The sequence below is a fragment of the Anabrus simplex genome, chromosome 3 (assembly GCF_040414725.1).
Source record: "Anabrus simplex isolate iqAnaSimp1 chromosome 3, ASM4041472v1, whole genome shotgun sequence".
Classification (NCBI taxonomy): Eukaryota; Metazoa; Arthropoda; class Insecta; order Orthoptera; family Tettigoniidae; genus Anabrus; species Anabrus simplex.
In genome coordinates this window covers 407,712,997-407,735,977 of record NC_090267.1, presented here as the reverse complement: position 1 = coordinate 407,735,977, position 22,981 = coordinate 407,712,997, and positions in this window count along the sequence as shown.

Genomic DNA, 22,981 nt, shown 5'->3' with positions numbered 1-22,981 from the left:
TTGTTCTGTGTTATTTGTTTTATGTCGCACCGACACAGATAGGTCTATTATTATTATTATTATTATTATTATTATTATTATTATTATTATTATTATTATTATTTATAGGAGCTGAAGTTTTAAACAATATTTGGCATTTCAGCTATATAAAAACTGCTAAAGTTTAAAAGAACAGATTCTTTCAAACAGAAAAGTTGTCTCGCCATTAGTACCCAAGTATATCTCTCAAATGTAACGCGTTGAGTAATGAGCTTCAGCTTCCACTATTGGTAAACTTTGTACTAAATGGGATTTTTCTACTGGTTTAACGTGCACTAACATAAAAAGGTTTTCGGCGACGGAAGAATGGGAATTGGAATGTAATGTGAAGATAGTAGCTATGGCCTTAATTAAGGTACAGCCTGTGCATTTGCCTGGGGTGAAAAGCTGAAACCACGGAAACCTTAACTAAGGTAGGGTTACCGACGGTTGGATTCGAACCCAACATCTACCGAGTGAGAGCTCATAGTTAGGCGACCCTATCCGCATGGCCAGCTCACTCGATAATAAGAGAGATAGAAAGGTTAGATCTATTACCTTTCGTCTCTGCCCCCAGGAATTAAGCTGGTATTTATTTTGGTGTAGGTTGCGTTAATCTTACTCAATAAGTGGAAATCTCATTTCAAAAATTGTCAAAATAATAGAATATCAGAAATATTACAATTACAACCATGGTCATTTGAAAGGTTTAACCTCACCTCCAAGTTGTCGCCATTTTCTTCGCTACTAAACTTGTTTCTCTGTGGAATTCTGTGAAATCTGAACGTCCATAATACAGGTAGTTGAGTATAAACTAACGGACAGTGTAACAGTTCGTTTGCTGTAGAACAAGACGTCTAAATGCCAGAACCGCTCGAATAGAATATCAAGATATGCAATGTGAAGAGTGATAAAAGACATTAGGACGGAATTAAAACCTGATAATTCGGGACGATTTGTAGCAATATCGATCGAAGCTTCAGAAAGGCTTATTCAACTAAGAGAAGGGTAAGAGAGTAATATTACCGGGCGAGTTGGCCGTGCGCGTAGAGGCACGCGGCTGTGAGCTTGCATCCGGGAGATAGTAGGTTCGAATTCCACTATCGGCAGCCCTGAAGATGGTTTTCCGTGGTTTCCCATTTTCACACCAGGCAAATGCTGGGGCTGTACCTTAATGAAGGCCACGGCCGCTTCCTTCTAACTCCTAGGCCTTACCTATCCCATCGTCGCCATAAGACCTATCTGTGTCGGTGCGACGTAAAGCCCCTAGCAAAGAAAATAAAGTGTAATATTAATTTCCCACTGGAGGAAAAGAAATACTTGAATCAGTAATAAGAGAGATACGTCATGCGGACAATGGACAGAAGTGTTTCAAATGAAATGTAATATCATCTCAGTTCGATCTCTTCCTGGAAGAAGCATCAATACATACCTCACGTATTAGGGTTCTGCCGTAAGGGAGGGCTGGTGAGAATCAATCGGCACAATACATTTCGCATATTGTGTGTTGAAAGCCTCCTAAACAACAACACTTGGCGGTGTATGAACAAGTAGGATGTCTTTACACAAATGGATCCAAAAGACGAGCCGATACTACTGTACTTGGTCGGGCAAAACGTACAGGTATGGTGATTGATTCTACTACAAGATTCGAGGAAAATGAACAGTAGAGTTATTTATTTATTTATTTATTTATTTATTTATTTATTTATTTATTTATTTATTTATTTATTTATTTATTTATTTATTTATTTATTTATTTATTTATTTATTTATTTATTTATTTATTTTACTCTTACACTTAATCGCATATAATTTTTAGACTTTTACAGCATTAATTTAAAATTTCATGGTAATCAATTACAGTTTGTGAGATGAAACGAGTATGTCAGATAAGGAGTAAGAATAATACAATTAATTAAGATTACTATTGATGAATAATTATGGGATAAATTAGTGGACAATAACAGAAATATATCAAATTAATAATTATATCTATGAACTAGCTTAAAGGAAAACGTATTCTAATATGAAATTAACTGAATATTACTGTGTTACACTCCGAGTTCAGTTAAGACCATGTTACTACGTTATCTATTTCTAGGAACAGTGCACAGTTTTAAATGAGAAGGGTAAAAGCGTACGTGGGATAGCCTAAAATATACTTAATACGATATGTTTCATTTCTTTCGCACGGAATTCATTCTTATAATCATTCGAGTCATCTGTATGTAAGCTACTCCAGAGGAATTTACGGTAGGCTGTTTCACACGTCCTAGACGAGCAAGAATTTTTAATATCTACCGGGATTGTATTCCATAACTTCGAAGCAGTGACCAGGAATGAATGGCTAAGTATTTGCCCGATGCGGTGCTATTTCAAGTAGTGTAACGGAACGAGTATTCATTTTGAGGAATGAAGAAAGAAGTCTAAAATTGGACGAGAGACAGGTGGGCTTGTTTGTAGAAAGCACCTGTGAGTGAAGCATGCACTGAGGATATCGGAAAGAAGCATGAGATTAAAAAAAAGAAGTTATTGGACTTATGATTGGCGCTAGCGGAACAATTCCAAAGGAGACAATTTCCCACGAATAAAAAACTTCCCGGACACAATCATGCAGACCATAGTGGACTCTGTGCTAAAAAAAATTTGTCTGCGATTGTTATACATCATTTGACCTGAAATGCCATATGTTGGCTTCTATTTCCAATAAAATCCGAAAGAGAAAATCCGCCTGATGAATGAAAATTGCCATTTTGAGTTTTAACTCGAACTCTTCTTACACCAAAACAACAGATAAAAGACATATTGTTCGTATAAACTGATAAAGGAGACCGATTATTTCGATTCCCTAATATGGGCGGCTATCATGTGGATTATTACCTGTACCCGATAGAACTAGGTACTGCATTGTTAGGTATTAACTGGTTTGACTGAAGTTTTGATAAAGACCTGTCTTACCTACTGAAGATTGCTATTAATCTTTCGCTACTGCAAATACGTCGCATCGACTCAGACAGGTCTTATGGTGACGATGGGATAGGTCAGGGACTGTGCCTTAATTAAGGTACAGCTGCAGCATTTGCCTGGTGTGAGAATGAGAAATCATGAAAAACCATCTACAGGGCTACCGACAGCGAGATCCTACAGTAATCCACCATATCCGGAATTTAAGTTTACTTTTACACAGCGCGAACCGCGTAGCCAACTCGTTCGGTTCCTGATAAACTAGATAGTGCACAACAGCAAAAGAAAGATCCGATATATGTATCTTTAACGTCCCCTTTTTTCTACCAAGTCGGTGTAACGCATTCAGCCTCGCCTGCCATAATATAGGCGGCACGAGCAAACGGGCTTGGTTGTAACGGTAGCCACATGAGCTCACATGTGATGTCATCACCTCGTTGGAGACCACCACGGTGGTGAAGAAACAATGCACTCATGTTCTTGAGATTGAAATCTGAACATCCAGAACACAGCTGCAGCTCGTTCAACACGAAACAGAAACTAGCGCGACGAAAGTGTCGAGAGATGATACTTCTGACTCACATGAATATACATTACACTATGTGTTATTCATATATGCACATTACCATCTAAATAAATCACTAGACTGAAAGATTTCATCTTGTATTATTCTCTAAATTAAGCTTCACTTGTCCTCCTCAGTACTGTGTACTGTACCGGTAAAAGGAGCCCGACTCTCAGATTAAATGTTAAAGTAGCATGACTATAGTTCTCAGGGCGTAAAACTGGATTAATTGTAGCTAGGGCTCGGTACAGGAGGTAGGTCCTATCTACAGAAAAACTTTGACTCTTATTGCACAAGAGTTTATTCAAATAAGTCATGAATTGGCACATCACCTCTAAGTAGAAATGGATTGTCTTCCTCGTATTCCAATAGTATGGCTCGGGTACTCCAGCTCACCAAGCCAAGCTGGTTGAAGCACGTTTCAGAAGACTCCAGGGATTCCAGGGACTCCAGATACTGCAGACAGAGGCAGCTGGACTGTCTGGATTGACGGCAAGTAGAGATGTCTCGAACTCTGAGGCCCGGGTCGAACCCCGGTGATCCAGGCGATGAGGCAATGAAACTGAGAGGATTGATGTTCCCAAGGTCACTAGTAGCACTGAGTCCATGAAAATCTTGGATGATCAACTTATAAGCAGAGTTCTTGATAATTGTACGTCAAGTATTCCAACACTCCTAAAACGATATGAGTGGTATTAATAATTTTAGAGTTCATCACTAGGAAAAGCCCCTTCCCTGAATAACTTTTGCCAACGAAAAATACAAGTCCCTTCTTGTGAAATTACAGTTAAACTCAAAGTTCATTACTGGCGAAGGTGCAAGTCTTTGCCTAAACTCGAATGAAAACACAAGTCCATTCACTTGGAAGTTTGAATATATTTAAAGTTAATCACTGGTGAAATTCATAAAGTCTTTGAGTGACCACTGACGGAAACACAAGTCCTTCCACATAAATAAATTCACTGGCAAATGTACAAGTCTTTGAGTAAATGCCAGTGAAATCCTAACTTTGTTTAGAGCCGTTGGAAAGTTAAAGTTCATCACTAGCAATGTTAATCAATCGCTGTCTATTAGAAGGATGAGATCCTCAACAGTCGCAAATATTCCACGTAAATAATACAAGTCCATTTCACGAACACTTAGAAAAATTCCAATCTCGAATACTCGTAAATAATACAAGTCCATTTAATGATCACGTAGAAAAGTTCTGGTCTCGAACACATGAAATAATACAAGTCCATTCAGTGAACACTTAGAAGAATTCTGGTCTCGAACCCATGTAAATAATACAAATCCATTTCACGAACACTTAGAAAAATTCCAGCTTCGAAGACGCGTAAATAATACAAGTCCAAACACTTAGAAAAGTTTCAGTCTCGAAGGCACGTAAATAATACAAGTCCATTTAATTAACACTTGTAAATATTCTAAGTTCATTTACGAAGACTTAGAAAATTTTCTACAACACTCGAAGTCTTATGAGTCCACTTATAGTACTTGGAAGAATCGTCTTCTCACACTTGTATAATGACAGAGTTCCACGATGATAGTAGCAGCAAGAGTGTCCCCGCTGACTACTCAGCTGAGACTGTTTGAATAGGCTACAGTAGGTCCTCCTTTTATTCAATCCGGGATGTCTACGTCATAATACGGTTTGATTGAATATCTCCCGAATCCCTCGATGGATTTGCTTGAAACTCGAGCATTGGGACGTTTAGGTGATCCCAAACAAGATGACATATCGCTCGATTCGCTAGCATCATTATTATAGAAATTTCAAAATTTTCTCCATCGAACTCTCTAGAACAAGTGACGTGGAATCCAAAAAATACCAGTCAAGGCTGGTAACACGTGTTGAGACGAGCGGGCGGTCTAGCTAGCCCCTGTGGCTACGTCACAGCTCACAGTCGTCATACACTCGCTAGCTGGTCCTCGCTGCTGGTAAACAAACCAGGCGCGCTCGGAACATTACGCGTGGTAAATAAACGTAACTTATGCTCAAAAAATACTTATGTACAGGTCGTAACCGGTATAGTACAAAGGAACCGACCAGTGATGGGAGAAGTATTAAATAAATGTGCGAATATCCCGCGCCTGTACACTGATTTTTCCGGATTATTATCCGTTTAGGTGTGAAACTATCAATAGTAATTTTGAATTGGGAGTCTATTTGTCCAGTTGGCTTCCATCAACGTGAAACTGGCCGAATATTTTATTATATATACTAGCTGGAGACAACCCGTTTCGCTTGCTTTTTTGTACATCCGTCAGGTTTTCACTATACAACACAGAAGACGTGCATCAAAAGACCCCTCTTTTTCTGTTTCTTCTTTTGTTTTTATTCTTTTTTTCGGGGTAAATAAATATCTTAGATTCTAAGTCGTACATTTTATACACCGCATTTGACGTCTTGTTGCCTGGTGCATGCACAAACAGATTTTCTGCTTGTCCGACACGGGAGAAAGCAACGTTGAGCTTACCATGTATGAAAGAGAAATCCTTTAAATTAACTCCGCTATAGTGGAACGTTTAACCCTGAGCCTTACTGATAGTCATACTATAAGCTAGTCCCAGTGAAAATTGTAATCGTTTGAAACAATATGATAAATCATTTGAGATCAATGGAATTCTTGGTAGGAACACCTATTTTCCTCTTCCTTTGCCGGTTAGGATTACTGCCTCAATGATATTCTTAAGGAGCTGTTTCAGTAAGTATCTGCTTAATATTCAAGAATTATGTCAAATACTCACAGATACTCAAGCAGAAATCTGTTATGGTCCCGAGATCGCCATACTCCTGCGAGATGAACCAATGGTGATGTGTAAAACCAAGAAGTGCACATCACAGACTTCTGAAGTACTTCTTACTCCGATCCTTCCAGTACAGTCTCATTCATTTTAATACATACAGTGACGAAGTCAACCACTTTCAATCCCCACTTCTCCCACACCACCACAACTACAGACACGCAGACGATGCGAGACTCCAGGCTATTACCACGCACACAAATACCAGTGGTTTGCGATACATAGTTGTGGCTGCGACGTGTAATATACAGACAAAGACGTCTGATTTTTATATATAGTCGGCCGGTTTTAACCCCTCATATCTACCACACGACCACAGCTACCGACACACAACCAACATAGTGCACAATGGGAAACTCGAGGTTACTACCACACCCAAACACCAGTGTTCTGCGGTGGGTATTTGTGGCTCCAAGGTAAAATATACGGACACACGCATCTATTTTTATATTATAGTCGGCCAATTTCAATCCCTGCATCTCCCACACTACCAAAGCCATCGAGACACAATGGCCATAGTGCGCGATGGGAAATTCGAGGCTACTGCTACACACAAACACCAGTGGTCTGCGGTGGTTAGATTTGGCTGCAAGGTGAAATATACGGATACACTCGTCTATTTTTATATATGTTATCTACCAGTTTAGGATATATCTCATTTCCTTATCACACTATGGAATAAGGTTTAAAAGAAGACAAACAGGTATCGACTTTTCCGTGATCGGTAATGGTTTTTGCGAGTATAAATTTAAATAGCATTTTAATTAATTTATTTTGATTGTTGTTTGAGTCATCAGTCCATAGACTTGCTTGATGCAGCTTTTCACGCCACCCTATCCTGTTCTAACCTTTTCATTCTGCATCCTACACCTGCTCTAATTTGCTTGTCAAATTCATACCTTGGTCTACCCCTACCGATCTTCTGAGCAAGTCCTTGGTGTCTTAGGATGTGTCCTATCATTCTACCTCTTCTCGTCAAATTTAGTAAAATCAATCTTCTCTCGCCAGTTCGATTCAGTATCTTTTCATTCGTGATTCGATCTATCCATATCAACGTCAACAATCTTCTGTAACACCACATTTCAGAAGCATCTATTCTCTTTCTTTCTGAACTAGTTCATATCCATGTTTCACTTTCAAACAACAACTTGAAATATGCGTATTCGATACACTGAGTTATAAAAATTGCCTAACATGACACAGCACCATTGTGTAGGCCCCTGATCGGTATAGATTGCCAGCCTAGTGTGTTCCCCTACATTATTTGACTACTACTACTACTACTACTACTACTACTACTACTACTACTAAAGTGTTTTCTTTCCTTCCCTGAAGGGGAGGCGGGCCTCTTAGACGGTGACGCTGTCTCTCAGGCGGAAGATTTGTTACGGTGAAGGAGATGCTCGGAGAAGGGGAGTGGGGTTGGCGGCCGTGGCCTATACTATGAATTGTCCCGGCATTTTCGTCAGTGAAGGAGAATGGAAAACCACGGAAAACCATTTTCAGGACAGCCAACGGTTGGGACCATCCGTGAGATCCAACCCTGTGTCTCCCGAATGCAGAGGCGTAGAGCCACGCTAGAGCCATGCCCACCCCTCCTCTGCTCGGTTGGCCGGTCAGAGTGCAGAGCTGTTGGACAACGGACCAGCCATGGCCACTTCTGCGCCGAGACTCATTCTGCATCTACCGACCTTATTTGAGAGTGTCTCAGTACTAAAGTTCGCTGTTCCGTGCTTTTTTCAGACGAATACGTTGTTAAACCTTTCTCAGTGATGTCCGCTTTCGGAGTGTTTTCAGCCATGCCAAGGTGCATTCGCTTCCAGTATGTCAAATTGAATTCCACCTCGTTTCGTACCAGTTCGTCCGGCTGATTAAGCTCGGATGGTAGGGCTCTAGTCTTCTGACCCCAACTTGGCAGATACGATCCTGGTTCAGTCCGGTATATGAAGGTGTCAAATACGTCGGCCTCGTGTCAGTTTGTTTACCAGCACGTTAAAGAACTCCTGCGAGAAACTTTTTGGCACCTCGCCGTCTCTGAAAAACCGTAGAAGTAGTCAGTGTGACGTAAAAGCAATAGCATTATTATTATTATTATTATTATTATTATTATTATTATTATTATTATTATTATTATTATTATTATTCGTACGTGTTCTTCGTTTGTTTTCTGTGTTTCAAAAATATTGCATTGTACGGTTTTCACAAATTACAATGACTTTCGGCCTCGTCTCATGCCAGCTCTTCACGTGTTTCGGCGATACAGCGACTTACCGCCTCTTCTGATGTTAAAACTTCGTTTGATTTTCGAATTTCAGATTTCATTGTATGATTATATATATTACATCCAGGAATTGTGGGATTACGCCGACGTCCGAAATATTTGTACCCTCTCATGACCAATATTTGAATTTATTGAGGCGTTACGCTATTGGATTGATTTATCGTAATGAAATACGTTGAGTATTTTTGAGTGGAATAATTTAAATTCTACTCAATTGTTTGAAAAATATTAATAGCTTGGCAGTGAGGGGGGGGGGGGGCTGAATGGCTAGTGTTCTGTATAAGTAATCTACTGCTGACCAACAGTATTTTACTATCAACTCTGTGAGAGATGCCAAAGCTAAATTAAAAATTCCTGTTATTGCTCACATTACTAGAATCGGTTTGAGGATCAATGCATCCGTTTATTTTCTACCTTCATTAATTTTGTTACTGGAGAAGACGTTGAGAAAACACGGAAACCCATGCTTAGATTGCCCTGTGTGCAAGTGTCATTTCGATTAGTTTCATGTCTAGTATCTATTAAACATATAATATAATTCTCATATTCAATTGACCATGTTTGTGGGACCGTTAATCCAGAAATCTCTTGGTAGAGAATTCACGATTAGGGACAGGCGTGTCGATAAAACATTCCGTTGTAAACAAAAATTATAATTTCTATACAGCAGTTTTCCCGCGTATCTCTACTTCAAAGGATGCTAGTTGAATAATTTATACCGTAGCACACGCCAAAGTTTATCGGTTGTTTGTGCCCCCGTATCATTGGCCCCGACCCAGCAGGATGCGAGAGTAAAGTTTGAAGTTTGTTACGCCGCTAGAAGCCAGAGTTCCATTCAATAACATCCATTCTAAAAATATTACGTGATTTATTGTCTGATTTCCTTGTGAGAAGTGACTTAAAAGTTAGAACTGTTTAGGATTTAAAGAAGAAGCTTGGTTTCTGTTTGTCCGAAAGAAATTAATTGAAGAGATAATAAATATATTCATAAAGGTCTCTCCCAATTAAGTACTCTTACAGGTTGATCTGATGATACGCTGACCAAACTAAGTGAACGGGATGGAACTCCATCCTGAAACAATCGTTCTTCATATTTGTGCTCTCTTCCTCGAAAATGAAACTGCTTGTAAAATCACACTTAATTCTTTAATATTAATATGCCGTAATGTAATACTTTTACGTTTCGACAGTGGTGAAATTGTTAATTTTGTGCAAGTACCATCTGAGTAACATAGGAGCGATTCCAGAATACTTGCATTTGTATTTACGAATCTCAGAACACAATATTACTTGGCATTATCAGCACAAACCATGTGAATGACACTTGGAGAGTGGCTAGGACTATTATACTCTGACAAAAATATGTTTATATAGCAGTCAATTGGACAAACATGACTTAATGATAAAATATTATTTTATATGGCCAATGAAATCCGTGATATCCCTTTAACAAAAGCTATACAATTGTTTCATTTAAGTTTGTAAAAAGAGACGATAAAATTATAACTTGCCATAGAAATCCGAGTCACTTTCACATCACCTTTCCATGTGCTTAATTTCTGACAGAGTAAATAAGTACACTCTGATACATCGTCAAGTGGACTCGTACAGTAGTTATCCAGTCCTCTCTCAGCAAATGTCTACACATATACCCAGTATACATCAATACAGCTGACTCGTGTGTAAGCCGTCCTAATTAAATTGATTAATTCACTTGTCCGTGGAGAAGGGGACGCGGGTTCGTGTCTTGAAACTTATTCAAACGCGGGAGTACTGTGACATTGCAACACCGCATTTTATCCATCCAGTCACTGGTGCTTGTGTTGGAAGGAATGATGCCATCACGAATCCACTGTGAAATCGGCGGGTCAAGGACCACTGTATACATATACAGCTCTGTAGTACTACTGAACGAGAGGCCAGTAAATTGATTCCCACATAGCTATTACGGATTGTACAGTCACATTAAATATTTGCACAGGAATCCGTGTTTGTTCCAACGTAGCCAACCTTCATACACACAGTTTATCTTCGTCTACAGCATCACAGCACTTCTTCAAGACACCCGTTGCACCATTACCTCTGAGTGCGCGCCTCCGACATCTGCGGTGACAGTAATGCCTAAAGCTCTGTGCGTGGAAGAATGAACGACATATCTACTTTGCCCAGAAATCCTCCTTGTTTTTGCATCCGTATCTGACGATATCGTGGTGAAAGGTTGAACCAGGCCTGCATTAGCATCGGCAAACTGGTCCGTGATCCATCATTACTAGTGTAGTATGGAAACCAGTCCTGATCGCATCAATCACATTTTCTCAGTAAGTTGACCGTATACGGCCTGAAATGCCTCTCAGTAAATGGCCGAAATTCCTATTCCACTATTTCCTTGGACCTCCCACTCACCGGATCTGTCACGTACTGAACACGTCAGGACCATGACCAGACAACGTGTGGTATACGGCAGACCACCTATGGGCACATTAAACAAACCTTGGCAACGTACTGGAACCATGTAAACTGACATAGATTCAATGTCCCGCACTTTCCATACTTCGATAGCTGTTGTTTTGTCATTTCAGTGATCGAACAACGTAATAGTTTATATTAATTTACAATTTGCTTTACGTTGCACTGACAAAGATCTTATGGCGACGATGGGATAGGAAAGAGGGAACAAAGTGACCGTGGCCTTAAAAACGGTACAGTCCCAGCATTTGCCTGGTGTAAAAACGGGAAACGACGGAAAAAACATATTCAGGGCTGTCGACTTTGCAGTGTAATAGTTTTTAACAGTTACCTCATCTGTTATAAACACGGAGTGAACAAAAAAAAAAAAAAAAACGTCGTTCTGTTACCTTTCCTTTTGTTTGTAACGGATAGACTCAAAAACTACTGAACCGATTCCATGTATCAATTTTAAAGTCTGTAATTCATTTTTTGAGGTATATGTATCCTGACATAAATAATTCAACTCCTTCCTCACTTTTTTTCACACCCCTCCCCCTTAAGTGGATTTTCTGAAAACGAATATTTGTGTTCTTTTATTTTTAAAGGGGATTCCAAATATCATTTTTCATGTCTGTAACATGTTAGATTTTTGTGATTTATCTATACTAATATTATAAAGAGGAAAAATTGGTTTGTTTGTAACGAATGGGCTCAAAAACTACTGAACCGATTTTAAAAATGTCTTCACCTATAGAAAGATCCATAGCCAGTGAGTAACATGGGCTGTATTTTATTTTCAAAACAATTCGATGTGGGGGGCACGGGGAAGAAATATAAAAATAATAGGCTAATATAGGCAAAATATCGAATTTTTCGTATAAGGACGAGACATATCTCAATTTAATCCTCTTGACGCAAAGAACAAAACTCGGTAAGCCCCACGGGCCCAAAAAACATGTTTTAAGGCCCTAAAACCAACCGTTACGGAGATATTGGCACCACACTACCCCTGCTCTAGGAATCGGATAAAAGAAGTGAACTGCCGTAACCATGGCAACGTCAGCTCCAGGATTCTAGAACAGCGAGATTATGCATGTACGTTTGGGCATTACCGTCTGGAAAGAATATACTGTTGTGTAAGGCACTCATAGGACTCCTTTGGGCGGGGATGGAAAGGGGGTGAAGTATAAAAATCTTATCTTACTACGGTATATACAGAAATGGATGCATGTGTGTGTGTGTGTGTAAATGACACATCTCCTCCTAAACCACTGAAGCAATTTCAATCAAACTTGGTACACGTATTACTTACGATCGGAGACGAGCACTGTGGGGGTAATCCATCCCTAGCGCCCTTAAGGGAGGAGTCAGGGGGGTTAGTTATAAAAATAATCGAGAATAGTGTCGAATTCATAGTTTTCGGGGTCGCTGAGTTAAAAATATTATTCCAGAATTTTTAAAAGTCCAAGTTCAGCCCCCTTTTAGGTGGGGAGCGAAGGGAGGGGTGAGATATAGAAATAATTAAAAACAGTTTCGAATCTATAGATTTCAGGGTCTCTGAGATGAATAGTAATACTCCAGAATGTTTACAAGTCCAAGTAGGGGGGGGGGGGACGAAGGGGGTGAGATATAAAAATAATCGAAAAACAATATATAAAATATTATCTTCTTCTTCTTACTAGATGTAAAAATGGATGTATGTGTGTGCGTGTGTGTGTGTGTGTGGGTGGGTGTGTAAATGACACATCTCCTTCTAAACCACTGAAGCAATTTCACCAAACTTGGTACCAGTTACTATCAGGAGACGAACCACGTGGGGGTAAGACACCCCTAGCACCCTTATGGGCAGGGGCGAGGGGCTTGGTATAAAATAATCTAGAATAGTATCGAATCCATAGTTTTCGTGGTCGCTGAAATGAATAGTGACACTCCGAATTTTTAAAGTTCATGTTCAGCCCCCTTTGGGGAGAGGGTGAGGGGGGAGTGAGATATAAAAATAATCGAAAACAGTGTCGAATCTACAGTTTTCGGGGTCACTTAGATGAATGGTGACAATCAAGATTTTTTATCTCTTAGGAGTGGGGGGCGAAATGGGGACAGACTCATTGACAGTTGAAATCCTGTACATCTTATCTATAGTGCAACGGCTAAATATACACTGACTGAGCAAATGTCATGGGGTAGCGGAGCACTGATGCGGAGGTGTGTTGTCTGCGCACCACACGCCCCCTGTGCCAGCGGCAGTTGTATAAGAGACCTTGTGAGCAGTGGCTGTGCATGTGACAGGCGTAACATGGAACGTCGTCGTGAGCTGAAACCGTTCGAACGGGGTATAGTGGTCGGTGCCCGACGGATGGGAAGTGCGATTTCGGAAGTGGTGCGGGAATTCGGCTTCACACGATCAACCGTATCCAGTGTGTATCGTGAATGGTTGAATGCGGGTGTCACCGTCCACAACAGACGAACGCCCGGCCGTCCAGCCACCCTCGATGACCGTGACCGGCGACATCTGAGACGTATTGTCAATAGTGACAGACGGGCAACCGTGCAACTAATCACGGCTCAATTCAACACAGGCCGTGCTAGACACGTCTCCCAGTGGGCAATCCGTAGGAACATGGTCCTATGGGGTATGGGAGCCGGCGTCACACACGGGTGCCACTGTTAACCCAACGTCATCGGGCACAACGACGCGCATTTGTCGCCAGTCACCAGGGATGGACACTGGAACAATGGCGTAACGTGATATGGTCGGAAGAATCACGATTTCAACTGCACCATGCCGATGGGAGGCACCGTGTATGGCGCAGACCACATGAAGCGATGCCTCGAAGGTGTGGTCCAAGGCGCTGGTGTCTCTGTTATGGTCTGGGGTGAATTTTCCTGGTATGGAATGGACCCCCTAGTTGTTCTGGAAGAGACTTTGAATGGTACGCGGTATGTTGAGCTGCTCGGAGACCATCTCCACCCATTTTTGGCTTTCCAACGCCCAGACGGTTCTGCGGTGTTTCAAGATGAAAACGCGCCGCCACATTGCTCCAACGTCGCCCGGGAATGGTTCCAGGAACATGCAGCGAAGGTCCAACGACTGCCATGGCCACCCAGGAGCCCCGATATGAACCCTATCGAGCATATCTGGGATGTCCTGGAACGCAGACTCCGTGCCATCGATCCTGCACCCACGAACAGACCAGCATTGGCGGCCGCTCTGCAAACGATTTGGTGTCAGCTACCAGGGACTTGTCGACTCACTTCCACGGCGTCTCACTACAGTTCACAGGGCCAGAGGAGGCCCCACACACTATTAGGTGACTATCCCATGGCATTTGCTAAGTCAGTGTATATAGTTAACACTTACTAATTTTGGACAGGATCAAATACTTCCCAGTCGATTCGAGCTTCCATAAGGACGAAGTTTTGTCGAAAATTAAATAATCTAAAACTTGAAATCAAACAGATCTAAATAATTCTGAAACTACATAATAGATCGCAACATATCAATCTGCAAGTTAAACAGGAATTCTATAAAAATTTACTTCACACATAACTAACTGGTAATGCAAATCTTTTCAGAAACTATCCGGAAAACGCCGGATACTATAGCTATTGTTAAATAAAACCCGATAACCACTCAGCCAAGTTGAATAAAATTCACAAAGATGTCTATATAATAATGATCTCGAGCTTACTTTTAAAAAACTGATTGCTAAGAGAACAATGCTATATGCTATGCAGTTGTTGAGGAAACATATACATTAAATATAATTGTTGGAGTTTATTTTATCCTTTTATGACACTGCAGTGCAATAGAAGTAACGTAGGTGCGAAGTTGCTGTTGAATTAATCATTCCTTTAGAAGTGACTCAACTTGTTTTCTTTGTTACCCTAGAGCTACACAGAAATGAAGCCCTCCCAATCCCGCATACATATACATAATTTTACAATCTTTAACGGTAGACCCACACATAATTACGTGAACGTTAACTCAATTGGCTTGTTTAAAAAAATAATGAACCAAAATTGTAAGGTTTTACTGGTTATATTGACCATAATTAGCACAGATTATCGTGCTAAAATAATAATAGCTCTGAGTTATTAACATATAAATTTAGGTTATGCATCATTGTCATTAATATAATAATATTCTATGGGAATTCATTCATTTAATGCACAAACAAAGAGCGCAGTTTATAATACTTGTTATTTTAGATAATGTGTTCGAATCCCTGTGTCGGCATCTCTGAAGATCGCTTTCCATGGTTTACTATTTTCACAGCAGGAAAATGCTGGGGCTGTAACTTGGCCACGGTCACTTCCTTCCCGCTCCTACGCCTTTCCTATACTCTCGTCGCCAAAAGACCTACCTGTATCAGTGCGACGTAAAGCAAAATTGTATTTTAGACAAATAATGCCAATAGGAGTAACTCAAATGTCAGCAGGGTGTATAGCACCCTCCATCGATCAGCATTAGTGCGTCGGCCTCCAGGTCTCAAGATTGCTGGTTCAAATCCAGTATAAGTAGTTGGGCTTTTGAAGGGCAAAACGCCTCGTGTCGTACGATATTGATACGTAGGAGATATCTTACAACACATTTGGTATACCCACAACATTAATTAAAACTCAGTCATAGGTTGCCCAACAGAATTAATGTTCCTCTGTCAAATGGTAGAGTGAAATTGAACGTCAAAATGGTCACGCAGGCAGCCTAAATGGCTTAAAATAAAATGTCTGAAATACGATAGTGTTGGTCATATTATTATTATTATTATTATTATTATTATTATTATTATTATTATTATTATTATTATTTTGATTCGTTGTGCCCAGCTGTGGAGCGCGTTTGAACTTATTTTGCACAATGTTTCTTCTTCTTTTCTTCCCAATATCTCTTCATTTTTTCACTGTGTTCCTTTCTGCGTGTTTCTGTCCAGCCTGTATTTTTTCTTGTTGGTTTCTCTGCAAATTTAGTTTGTTTACTAAGCTTCTAAATTTCATTCTATCTTGAATGGTTTCGTCCTCAATACCCATTTCTTGTAGATCTTCATGAATTTCTGCTAACCAATTGTTGCGGATTTTCAGGGTTAGAGCTAGATTTAGAATTTTCTTTGTCAGCCTGTTATTATTATTATTATTATTATTATTATTATTATTATTATTATTATTATTATTATTATTATTAATTTCTTCTACTACTACCACTTTTCCCACAACTGTGGAGTCGCGTATGTGAACTGCGTCGCACATGTGAATTTGGTCCCGTTTTACGGCTGGATGCCCTTCCTGACGCCAACTCGGATGTAACCACTATTGTGTGTGTCTGGTTGGTAGTGTAGTGTGTTGTTTGAATATGAACAGGAGAGTGTTGTGACGGACACAAACACCCAGTCCCCGTGCCAGAAGAATTAATCAGAACTGATTAAAATCCCCGACCCGGCCGAGAATCGAACCCGGGACCCTCTGAACCGAAGGCCAGTACGCTGACCATTCAGCCAACGAGTCGGACGATTATTATGATTATGAAGATTATTACTACTATTAATAATAATAATAATAATAATAATAATAATAATAATAATAATAATAATAATAATAATAATAATAATAGTAATAACAGGCTTTCTGCACCAATAATATGACATTATGAGATGCATGTGTAACGAACAAGTTATGTATTGAACCCATTACATGAAATAATTCAATTGTACTTTTCCATCGCATACTAAGGAACTGGGCGAGTTGGTTGTGCGGTTAGGGGCGCGCAGCTGTGAGCTTGCTTTCGGAAGATAGTGGGTTTGAACCCCACTGTCGGCAACTCTGAAGATGGTTTTCCGTGCTTTCCCATTTTCACATCAGGCAAATGCTGGGGCTGTACCTTAATTAAGGCCACGGCCGCTTCCTTCCCAGTCCTAGCTCTTTCCTATCCCATCGTCGCCATAATACCTATCTGTGTCGGTGCGACGTAAAGCAAATAGCAAAAGAAAGGAAAAAGATACCGCTGAAAATGACAGCAGCACATTAAGGTAGATCTTTGGTCAGCAAACAGCGAGCAAATTTCGGACAGTGACTTTGGAAATCTAAGTTTGTGTCTGTTACCTAACGCAGATATTGTGACCAAATGTATCGCAAGATGTTTTAGAAATACAGAAATGAGTTTCGCGAAACGTGAAAAATATTTCAGGAGAGTAACCAATTCCAAACGTTTGAAATCTAGTTATTAACGGGTTAATCACATAAAATTCCCTACTACCTCAGTCAACAACTTGACAGAATGCATGTTAGAACAAGCAAAATTAAAGGATTATAAAGGACGTAGGTTGATCCTGGGTCAAATCCTCTATTGTTCGTTTCTTTACCGGGCGTATAAAGGATGGTCGAAAACAACATGAACTAGATACATCACTGTTAGAGGGTTGGTCATACTGATAAATAATTTGAAAAAAAGTAATTCGATATCTCACACCGTTCTGTGCAGATAAGAGAACACCACCAAAGTAGAAGTGAAAAAATGTCTCTAGCCCACCCTCCCACACCCCTAGCATACAATTCACGCATGTGTGAAAGAAGAACAGCGATCTGTTACTCGATGTTTTTGAATGGCGAAGGTGTGAAACCTACCGAAATTCATAGAGGAATGTCAATGATAGACCAGTACTGCCTGTGGAACAGTTGCGACCATCCTGAGGATCTTCCACATCCATTATTTTCACTAGTTCACACCCCTAGTGCCAACGGCCGTAGCTGTATTGAAACACCGGATCCCATGAGATCTTCGAAGTTAAGCAACATTGGGTGTGGTCAAGATTTGAATGGGTTGCCACGCGCTGTTGGTGGGGGGTAAGGGAATAGAGGAGCGGAAAGGAACTGACCATCCTACCGTACGTAAACTCCAGCTTAGGCACACCTCTGCGGAGGTTCGGACTTTCCCTCGGGCAGGACACACCCTTACCTTTACAGCCCTAGTCATTATCACATAATTGCGCCGCTCAAGGAGGCACTGGAAGGAATATATATTCTATTTAGATGAAGATGAATGATCAAGGCGGTGCACGAGTGAGCACTGTTGCCAGGTAGCCTATACAAATAAACATTCGGTAGATTTTCCTTAAAATTTTCGGGAGTTTTAATGAAAATTTAGCTACTTAATTAGTAATCTGTCCGCCTCTGTGGTGTAGTGGTTAGTGTGATTAGTTGCCACCCCTGGAGGCCCGGGTTCGATTCCCGGCTCTGCCACGAAATTTGAAAAGTGGTACGAGGGCTGGAACGGGGTCCACTCAACCTCGGGAGGTCAACTGAGTAGACGTGAGTTCGATTCCCACCTCAGCTATCCTGGAAGTGGTTTTCCGTGGTTTCTCACTTCTCCTCCAGGCAAATGCCGGGATGGTACCTAACTTAAGGCCACCGCCGCTTCCTTCGCTCTTCCATGTCTATCCATTTCAATCATTCCATCCCCCACCAAGGCCCCTGCTCAGCATAGCAGGTGAGGCAGGTGAGGCCGCCTGGGGAGGTACTGGTTATCCTCACCAGTTGTATCCCCGGCCCAATGTCTAACGCTCCAGGACACTGCCCTTGAGGCGGTAGAGGTAGGATCCCTCGCTGAGTCCGAGGGAAAAGTCAACCCTGGAGAGTAAGCAGATTAATAAAGAAAATATATATATATATATATTTTTGCTAGTTGCTTTTACGTCGCACCGACACAGATAGGTCTTATGACGACGATGGGACAAGGAAGGGCTAGGAGTTGGAAGGAAGCGGCCGTGGCCTTAATTAAGGTACAGCCCCAGCATTTGCCTGGTGTGCAAAATAGGAAACCACGGAAAACCATCTTCAGGGCTGCCGACAGTGGGATTCGAACCTACTATCTCCCGAAAACTGGATACTGGCCGCACTTAAGCGACTGCAGCTATCGAGCTCGGTATTAGAATTTGTATACCACCAGCTCTCCTACCCTGCCGGACAACATTCTGATAGTGAATTTTTATTATTATTATTATTTTTTATTTTTTATTTTTTTGCTAACGGACTCGGACGTCAGCCTCATAACGTATCCAAGTTATGATACCGTTGTCCACCACTTTAACTAAATATAATAAATTTAAAAATATATTCGAAGTTTTCATTTAACTTGGCCTTTAAATATATTTTATGACTCTGAACAACGTTACAAAAAGATGCTAGATTACTCATTTGCAGGTGTAATACTGAAGACACCAGTGGCGGCGATTATCGGAGGGTGAGGGGGGCACTCGCCCCCTCCTTCACTTTATGGAGAAAAATTAAATTTTGTTCCAGTTTAGTAACCTAAAACTAGAACATTAAAAAAAGCAATTTGTCCAAATTCTGTTGTGCCTTGCCTAATTATTTCCTTTAATTTTAAGTTATCTTGTGGCAAATGATAGACTTGGATGTTAAAGTTCTATGGAAGGAGAGCTCAATAATTTCAAATAAATAAATAAATAAATAAATAAATAAATAAATAAATAAATAAATAAATAAATAAATAAATAAATAAATAAATAAATAAATAAATAAATAAATAAATAAATAAATAAATAAATAAATGAATAAATAAATAAATAAATAAATAAGGCAACGCGTCCCTGGTCTGCGGACTGGATGTTTGTGTCTCCCTTAACGTTCCTTTCATCACATTCAACACTCTACACTTCTGCAATTCTAATAACACGCAGGTTCATAACATATGGCGCAAGTAGGAGCAAACGATCTCTATAAGTCGACGCCCCGAAATAATAGCATTTAAAAATAATATATTTTTCAGCGCTACAGCAAGTAGTGGAGATTCGCGTAACAGCGTGTAGAAGCGCGATTAGTATTTCATGGCACAAAACCTTAGTTGCTCACATGTGTAATTATTTCTTAGGTAAAGTTTTTATTGTACCTATAGTATTGAATCAAAATCTCAAAAAATGTATTATTACCGCAGTTAAGTCGGTAAAGTCAAACTTTACTTCTCTGTCGATCGCTCAAAGAGCATCAAAAACTTACCATTTTGTAGCTAGTTTGTTTCGAACTTGTTATTTGTCCCCCTCTCCTCCCCACTATATTCCCCAGGCCACCGGTGGTATTTTGTTTTCTATAAATGTTTGCGGCTCGGCCCACCCCCCACTTCTCATTTCCAATCTCCGCTACTAGAAAACACTACAAATTTGTATTTGGAACAAATTAAGTATCTATATGGGTTGAAAACCATTATATTCCCAGTCCTCTAATTGGTTATCTCACTGCAACGTACTCTTATTAACACTTGATGAGAGATTGCAATCTTCGAAAGTGAATAGTGAAAGGAGTATTTCCAGTGAGAAGAAGGGAACAGATCGGTGTAGACGATGTGTGCAAGACAAATTGTATTCATCAAGAAAGTTCGCAAGCTTATAGAAGAAAAATAATACTTCAGTTTACAATAAAGCGGATATTTATGTCTGAAGTTCACTGAATGCGATTGCTCCTGACAAGATAGCATAAGCGATGAAAAGAGTTTGATGCAAAATGTAGAAAGCTATTTTTCACGAAATCTCATCGTAATGAACTGCAGAAGGAGGGTCACAAATAAAAGTGAATAGACAGCTGACGAAACGAAAATAAAGTTTCCAGGAAATAGAGGTACAGCAAATATCATTAATCATTGACTTGCGTTATCAGGAGCGGAGAAAGAAATTCTATCGAGATTCCCTCTCCAAGATTAAGAGAGTCTTTATAGTTACAAAAACTCTCCTGAATTGGACAGCTTCGGACAATCGCGGTATTAACACAGTTAAGTTTATCTTGTGGCAAATTATAGACTTGGATGTTAAAGTTCTATGGAAGGAGATCTCAATAATTTAAAATAAATAAATAAATAAATAAATAAATAAATAAATAAATAAATAAATAAATAAATAAATAAATAAATAAATAAATAAATAAATAAATAAATAAATAAATAAATAAATAAATAAATAAATAAATAAATAAATAAATTCCCATAGCAGCTAAAGTAGGGTTGAAGAATGCCATTTACAAAACGGTGTTCATCACCAACATCAGAGATGCGCCCAACTAAATACAACATTGTGATACTGTGATAAAGAAGACTAACTCCTACAAATATCTCGGAGAATGGATCACTTCGAATTTTAGTGAAGATCTAGCCATGAAAGCCCGGTGTACTAAACTGTAGAGAGCTTTCCTTCTCTGTAAGAACGTTTACAATTCCAAATCCCTTTCCCTTTGCCTCAAACTTCAACGCTATGAAACCGCAGTAAAACCTTCCGTACTGCATACTTCAGAATGCTTGGACATGGTAAAGAAAAACGGACATTTCAGGAATTTGGAACTGAAAGAACGAAAGATCCTGAGAAAAATCATGGCCATAACAACGAGCTTTACCTACATTTAGAGAGCATAACATCAGCCATGAGAAAGAGAAGACCTATCTTCTACGGACACAGAGTAAGAGTGGACAACAAGAGACTGACCTCAAGTATCTTCAACACGCTTTCTAGAGGGAAGAAGACAAGTGCTAAATGGACGAAACTGGTTAGAAAAGGCCTACAAATTTTAAACATTGATCACATAGATGACAGGGATAAATTTAGAATGCTGATCAGAACATCCGACAGCCTCCAGTCACTGACAGCTAAAACACTGCGTCCTGGAGTGGGAGTGAAGTGGACTCGGGAAAGGAAATTTTTTTTTTGCTAGGGGCTTTACGTAGCACCGACACAGATAGGTCTTATGGCGACGATGGGATAGGAAAGGCCTAGGAGTTGGAAGGAAGCGGCCGTGGCCTTAATTAAGGTACAGCCCCAGCATTTGCCTGGTGTGAAAATGGGAAACCACGGAAAACCATCTTCAGGGCTGCCGATAGTGGGATTCGAACCTACTATCTCCCGGATGCAAGCTCACAGCCGCGCGCCTCCGGGAAAGGAAAGCAACCAACAAAGATGAAGGGGAATACTAGGCTAAGAAGATTTTTTTTTTGCTAGTTGTTTTACGTCGCACCGACACAGATAGGTCTTACAGCGACGATGGGACAGGAAAGGGCTAGGAGTGGGAAGGAAGCGGCCGTGGCCTTAATTAAGGTACAGCCCCAGCATTTGCCTGGTGTGAAAATGGGAAACCACGGAAAACCATTTTCAGGGCTGCCGACAGTGGGGTTCGAACCTACTATCTCCCGAATACTGGATACTGGCCGCACTTAAACGACTGCAGCTATCGAGCTCGGTAGGCTAAGAAGAAAGCTCACCATAGTTAGGAATCACGCGGTCCAAGGGGCATAAAAAAAAAAAAAAAGGTGTACAATTTTGCTTCCGCCGTTTGCCGATGGATGGCGACAACGGTACGTAGCGGTCGAACGAAACAGATCGCAGACGTCAGGCAGTTAGCTTGGACCTCGGTGAATATAACCCCATTCAAACATTAGTCGATGTGTGTCTGCATCATAAAGTTGTTCTCGATTGAGCATGGCAGTGTACGAGCCAAATTCTCGCCATATGCAGGAGGTGTTATGTTTTGTTTCAATATGAAGAAAATAGCAGCTGAGTCTCCTCGAATGCTCTCACGTAAGTATGGTGAGGACGCTATTAGTGGAAGAACGTGTCGTGAGTGGTTTCAACGCTTCAAAAACGGTGATTTTAACGTCGAAGACCGGCATAGTGGTGGAAGAGAGAAAGTTTTCGAAGATGCAGAATTGGAGACATTGCTGAGTGAAGACTCGCGTCAAACTCAAGAAGAATTGGCACGGTCGGTGCTAGTGACACAGGAAGCCATTTCAAAACGTCTCAAGACCATGGGGATGATTCAGAAAGAAGGAACTTGGGTCCCGTATGAGTTGAAACCAAGAGACGTTGAACGGGGACGAAAAATGGGTTCATTACAATAACCCTAAACGCAAAAAA